This window comes from Schistocerca nitens, chromosome 2 (genome assembly GCF_023898315.1).
Source record: "Schistocerca nitens isolate TAMUIC-IGC-003100 chromosome 2, iqSchNite1.1, whole genome shotgun sequence".
Lineage (NCBI taxonomy): Eukaryota > Metazoa > Arthropoda > Insecta > Orthoptera > Acrididae > Schistocerca > Schistocerca nitens.
The window spans coordinates 571613522-571619555 of NC_064615.1; the positions used below are offsets into that span (position 1 = coordinate 571613522).

General features: G+C 40.7%; 1 pseudogene; it reads right to left on the reverse strand.

Annotated features, from left to right (window-relative positions):
* Positions 1 to 5357: 5357 nt before the first annotated feature.
* Positions 5358 to 5475, reverse strand: LOC126238622 (5S ribosomal RNA; annotated as a pseudogene).
* Positions 5476 to 6034: the final 559 nt, after the last annotated feature.

Here is a 6034-nt window from a genome sequence, read left to right on the forward strand (position 1 = left end):
CTCATTAAAAAAAGAAACATTTTTTTCTAACTGTTAAGATATAAAATAACGGACTAGATTGCAATATTTTCAAAATTTGGGTAGGAAGTACACTCCTCCTTTGGTATTGCAAGGGTTAAACTTTATCTGCATTTATTTGAGACATGTACACAATATTAGAAAGACTCGCCAGCACAGTTTACGGGTCTTGCAGGTTAATTTGCCATACAGAAGTTGATTTGGTAGATATATCACAATTCACAGTTACAGTTACTGTAATGAACACAACTCATTTCAAGTCAAAGAGTTTTTGTAGTTAAATTGCTAAGAAATATCGGCGTTATTGGAAAAGTTTATTCTGAAGATAACGGTGCGCTTCCGGGTGTATTTCTCTATTTAAAGCTTTATGTACCAACTTCTTTCCATAGCCGTTTGAAAGGAGTAACAGGAACCACCTTTCTGTTTAACAAAAAAATGGTTCAAATGGCTCTGAGCACTATGGAAGTTAACTTCTGAGGTCATCAGTCCCCTAGAACTTAGAACTACTTAAACCTAACTAACCTAAGGGCATCACACACATCCATGTCCGAGGTAGGATTCGAACCTGCGACCGTAGTCTGTTTAACAGTCATCGAGAACAGGAGCACAATGCTGTAGAATAAGTCAGTGTTCACACGAACTTCTCGGGATAAAAACGCCGAAATATGCGCTAAAGATGAGACAGAAAACTACGGACACCTCGCAGTTGCATCATTGTTAGGTTACATTTACAAAGAAACGGTGCTAGCAGATAGTAGCGTGATAGTTTGCACATTTTGTGACATTTTCACGAAAAGTTCCATAGAAGACTGCCACTTCCTGTACACTGTGCATCTCTAACTCAAATTTCTGAATATTAGTAAAATAATACTGCTCCGTTGAAACACTCTTGTTGCTTCTACACCTCTTCAGATAAAAATATTTGAATACTACTCACATAGCGAAGTGAAGCACTCGCCTCTATGCTTACTTTCCTTTGCCAGAAATGTCATATTGCTATCTCGAATGTCTTACGAAATGTTACGAATGTACTGTTTTATGTCGCACTTCGCTGAAGTACAGCATTTAAACTTTCGTCAGCTCCTGATATTTGTCAATAGCTCCGTCCCACTGAAGCCGCCCAATGCCCCAGTACTGTGCAGCAGAGGGAGAACCAGAGCCCTCTTCTTCGTGGTGTGTTGAAGGCGAGAAGAGAGAAAGGGAGACGTGGAAGCATCTGCCCAACGTACGAGTATTTTGAAATCTTGTTCTAGAACACATGTTATTCTACGGGGAAAATATTAAATAATATGACTAAGTGATACGTCAACTTTTCATACATTGCCGTGCGGAATGGCCGGCGGTTAGAGGCGTCTTATCACAGATTGCACGGCCCGTCCCGCCGGAGGTTCGAGTCCTCCCTCGGGCATGGGTGTTTGGGTTGTTTCATCGTAAGTTAAGCTAGATTACGTATTGTGTAAATCCAGGGAACGACGATCTCTGCAGTTTGCTCCATTAGGAATTCACACACAATTGAGCATTTTCCCCGCACATTTACGTTCAATATTATTGCGACAATATCCTCGTATTGATATACTGCAGTTACGTATACGCTCCAGAATCAAAATGAATTAATCTAATCAGCTGAAGAATTATTATGAAATGAAGTTAAAGAACGGTGCAATTTTTAGGAATATACTTAATTTTAATATAACCAGTTTTAAAATCCAGAGAAGGATTGCATAAGAGTGATTTTAATAATTAAATAGCGCTAGGCAACTTTCTTTATGATACACGGTATCGTTTCACTCATTTACACTGCACTTGTGATTCAGAACACATAGATCTTCACAGCAGAGAGATCTGAGTCAGGCTAGAATCCGCCCATTTTGACAAAATGAACAATGTATGTTACCAATGTCCAAACAGTTTTTCAGAAAACCTGTTACTGATTTAGCTGCTGAGTACTTCGCTCTCGGGCATTAGATGGCTACAATGGGGGAAGCGAGTTACAAACAACGGGTGCAGGTGAAAGTTTAAAAGTTGAGCATTCAGAAGGTCGTAAATGTTTAATGTCACAGTTATGGGTCCGTTTTCACGCGGTATCGATTGTTGTTGTTGTTGTTAGTATCTTGCCAGTGTGTTTTCTCGTCTTGAAATACGAAGTCAAGTTGCTGGTGTTTCCTTCTCAGACATTAAGCGGTAAACCATAGAATGTTTGATGAAGTTGAGGGCTTGAGATACTTCAGGTATGTAGAAAATAATCACGCAAATGGCGTCTATTAGAGTGTCTCTATAACGAGACTGTAATATCGTATAATATTGGGACGGAAGGAAGAATTTGGCTTGGATGTCGGCGCAGCCATTATCATGAATCTGACTTATGTGCTCGTGTATCATTTTATGTGGCCATGTGTGTTAACACTGCGAGTGTGTTTCTGACGTCTGAACACGAAGAGAACCCGGAGAAACCCAAAAGTAACTCTCATGATAGCAAAATTAATGCTTACTAGAAATTAAATTAAACTGCATGCGAAGTACAAATATTGGCTTCTATTGTCACTGATAGGTAATGAAGTGAACGGTGCTTTATTCGCGATCACTCAGCAATATTCGGCCACAAGCTGCTAGCATACCCATGATTGCATTTAGTTTTTCGGATATTACCGTCCAGTCAATAACCAGATAATTGTTCTTTTATGTTGCCGCAATTTGCCATGAGAAGCTTTCCTCGGCACGTAGGACTATTTTATCTTCCCTTTCCAATTTAAGAAAACATGCTTTCGGAAATTAAATTTCATTCCTGTTTAAAAATGATACATCTCACCCGTTGCGAATCCTCCAACAGAACGTTAACGCAATAGCACGTTACACACAGAGAGAATTCCTGACGAGCGCCGAACAAAAGAGTACTATGAAACTATCATTGAACTGAAAAATGTAATTTTCACAGAGATAATTCTGATTTTACTTATATTTAAGGTACTGTTTCCTTGAATGAGACTGCTTATTTGCCTATCTAATAGCCTACAGGCGAAAAGTTGTTAAAAACATGTGTAAAGACATAGATATGAAAAATCGGTGAGGTAATTCTCACAGTGTTATTTTACTGAGACAGAAAACTGCCAGAAATGAGTGGAAAACAGCCTAATAATACTCTGCGCTACCATGTTTCTTCCGAAAGCACAAAGAGAAGCAACAGGCAGCACAAGATACAAATTGAGTTCAATGCCACATAACAAACACAGATTATGTGGCGGAAGTAGATGCCGTTGATGAATGTAAGTTAATAAAGGAAGTTTACTAAAGCTTATACTGCTCGCATCATAAGACGTGAAATAAAGGAAATAGCTCAAATTACAATCAGCATTTTATACAACATTTTAACGCCACATATGTAAAGACAGTAATAATCAGTTCATCATCAATGGGAAGTGTTCAAGAGATTGAAATGCAAGCAATAATTTCGCAACAATTCACTGTCATTTATATTTATTACTCACGAAGTGTTTTGTGTTTCGCGTGACTGAGCTTCATCTTCAGATGACAGTATTGGATTTTAGTTCTTGAAGATGAAATAATTGTGGACGCAAACAAAATATACAATAGCATTAAATTTATAACGAAAACTGGGTCCTTTATGATATCCATTTGTCGCTAATTAATACTCTTCATTGGGAATGTCAACTATCTTAAGCCTTAAAGCTAAGCACTTAGAGCATCTGAAAATGGAGCTAAATCTTCAAGATGTGTGATGAGCAATTAGTAATAATTTCAATGAATGGCGTCAAAATCTTTTCTAGCTTTAACAATTTAACATATGCTTACAGACAGAGATTCTACAGCAATTTTTACGTGTAGAGAACGCCAGTGCGTTAATAAACTTTCTTGCACAGTAATTCGTATACAGTTTCACAAGCTGCGACATAGTAGCAAATAGAACAATGATCTGGAAAGTGTTGAATAGATTTCCTTCATTGCAGTCTAAAAGTTAAAACTACAAAAAATGGTTCAAATGGCTCTGAGCACTATGGGACTCAACTGCTGTGGTCATTAGTCCCCTAGAACGTAGAACTACTTAAACCTAACTAACCTAAGGACATCACACACATCCATGCCCGAGGCAGGATTCGAACCTGCGACCGTAGCAGTCGCACGGTTCCGGACTGCGCGCCTAGAACCGCGAGACCACCGCGGCCGGCGTTAAAACTACATTCTTGCCACTGAAGAAGTACTCCGAATTGGAGAAAATGAAGAAGATGTGTATGTATATGCATACGCTGACGACATAGCCGTAGGTTCAACAGATATACAGAAGCTGCAGAGAATCATTGAGAAAATAGACAGATGGTGCAGTGAACACAAACTACACATAAACATAACAAAGACAGAAATGGTAATTTTCAGAAAAGGAGGCAAAACACCCAAGAATGCGGAAATCAGTATCATAGGACAAAAAATAAAAATCTCATCAGACTTTAAATACCTAGGAGTGACATTGCAACCAACAGCCAAATGCTTCACAAAACATACAACAGAACGTGCAGCCCAAGCAATAATAGCAATACAGGACATCAAAAGCATCCGCCTACTCAGTCTAGAAACAGCCATGAAATTATTCAACACAAAAATCTTGCCAATCCTGGCCTATGGGATGGAGGTTATATGGGACCACCTGACAGAAAAAAATCTAGAAACACTAGAAAAGGTAAAATCGACCTATCTAAAAAGAGCACTAGGTCTCTCAAAGACAACAAGATCTAGACTAGTGTACCTGCTAGCGAGAGAGACATTCCTAATTGAAGACATCAGACTTCGATATATGATGCCACACACCAGGGCTTCCAGAAAGCAACTGAAGATCATGGATGACAAACGAGAAAAAATATGGCCGGAGTTTTATGGCACCGAAGCAATGACGAACCGCTCATGGACAGCACCAAACTTCGAACAGCGACATGTCGTAACTAGACTTTCTATTCACGGCTTTCATCATCTAATCTGCAAGAACAAAACTTATCATGACCCAACCGCAACATGTGTATGTGAACTGTGTAACGAAGCCTGTGAACGATATCACATAGAACTGTGCAGTAAAAGAGTGAAATCGATAAATGAATATGCAAAAATGTTAAATAAAAGTTAAAACTAAACTCCTCGCGAACAAGCCATGAAGGACCAACGGACCGACCGGCCGCTGTGTCATCCTTAGCCCACAGGCGTCACTGGATGCGGATATGGAGGGGCATGTGGTCAGCACACCGCTGTCCCAGCCGTATGTCAGTTTCCGAGACCGGAGCCGCTACTTCTCAATCGAGTAGCTCCTCAATTTGCTTCACAAGAGCTGAGTGCACCCCGCTTGCCAACAGCACTCGGCAGACCGGATGGTCACCCATCCAAGTGGTAACCCAGCCCGACAGCGCTTAACTTCGGTGATCTGACGGGAACCGTTGTTACCACTGCGGCAACGCCGTTGGCCCTTTATTGCAGTTTACGATAGCAAAATTATTTTGTCCTTAGATTACAGGTTTCTGTCAGCCACAACAATCTTCAGATCTTGCAATGCACGCTTTCACGGCCGATATTGTCTTCACTTAAAGCTTTCGCGCTGTTAGGCCGTGGTCGATGTATAAAACTCTCCCCTGACGTTCCATCTCCGACTGAGGAAGACATCCTCTGACGCAAAGCGGCGAACTGTTTTACCTCAGACAATGTCTCCCGCAGTCGGAGACGGAACGTCAGGGGAGAGTTTTATACATCGACCACGGCCTGTCATCCCAGAAGTTTTAGCCGGCCGATGTGGCCAAGCGGTTCTAGGCGCTTCGGTCTGGAACCGCGCGAGTGCTACGGTCGCAGGTTCGAATCCTGCCTCGGGCATGGATGTGTGTGATGTCCTTAGGTTAGTTAATTTTAAGTAGTTCTAAGTTCTAGGGGACTGATGACCTGAGATGTTAAGTCCCATAGTGCTCAGAGCCATTTGAACCCAGAAGTTTCAAGTGAAGACATCTTTAGATCTGTTTTAATGCATATCCTAATT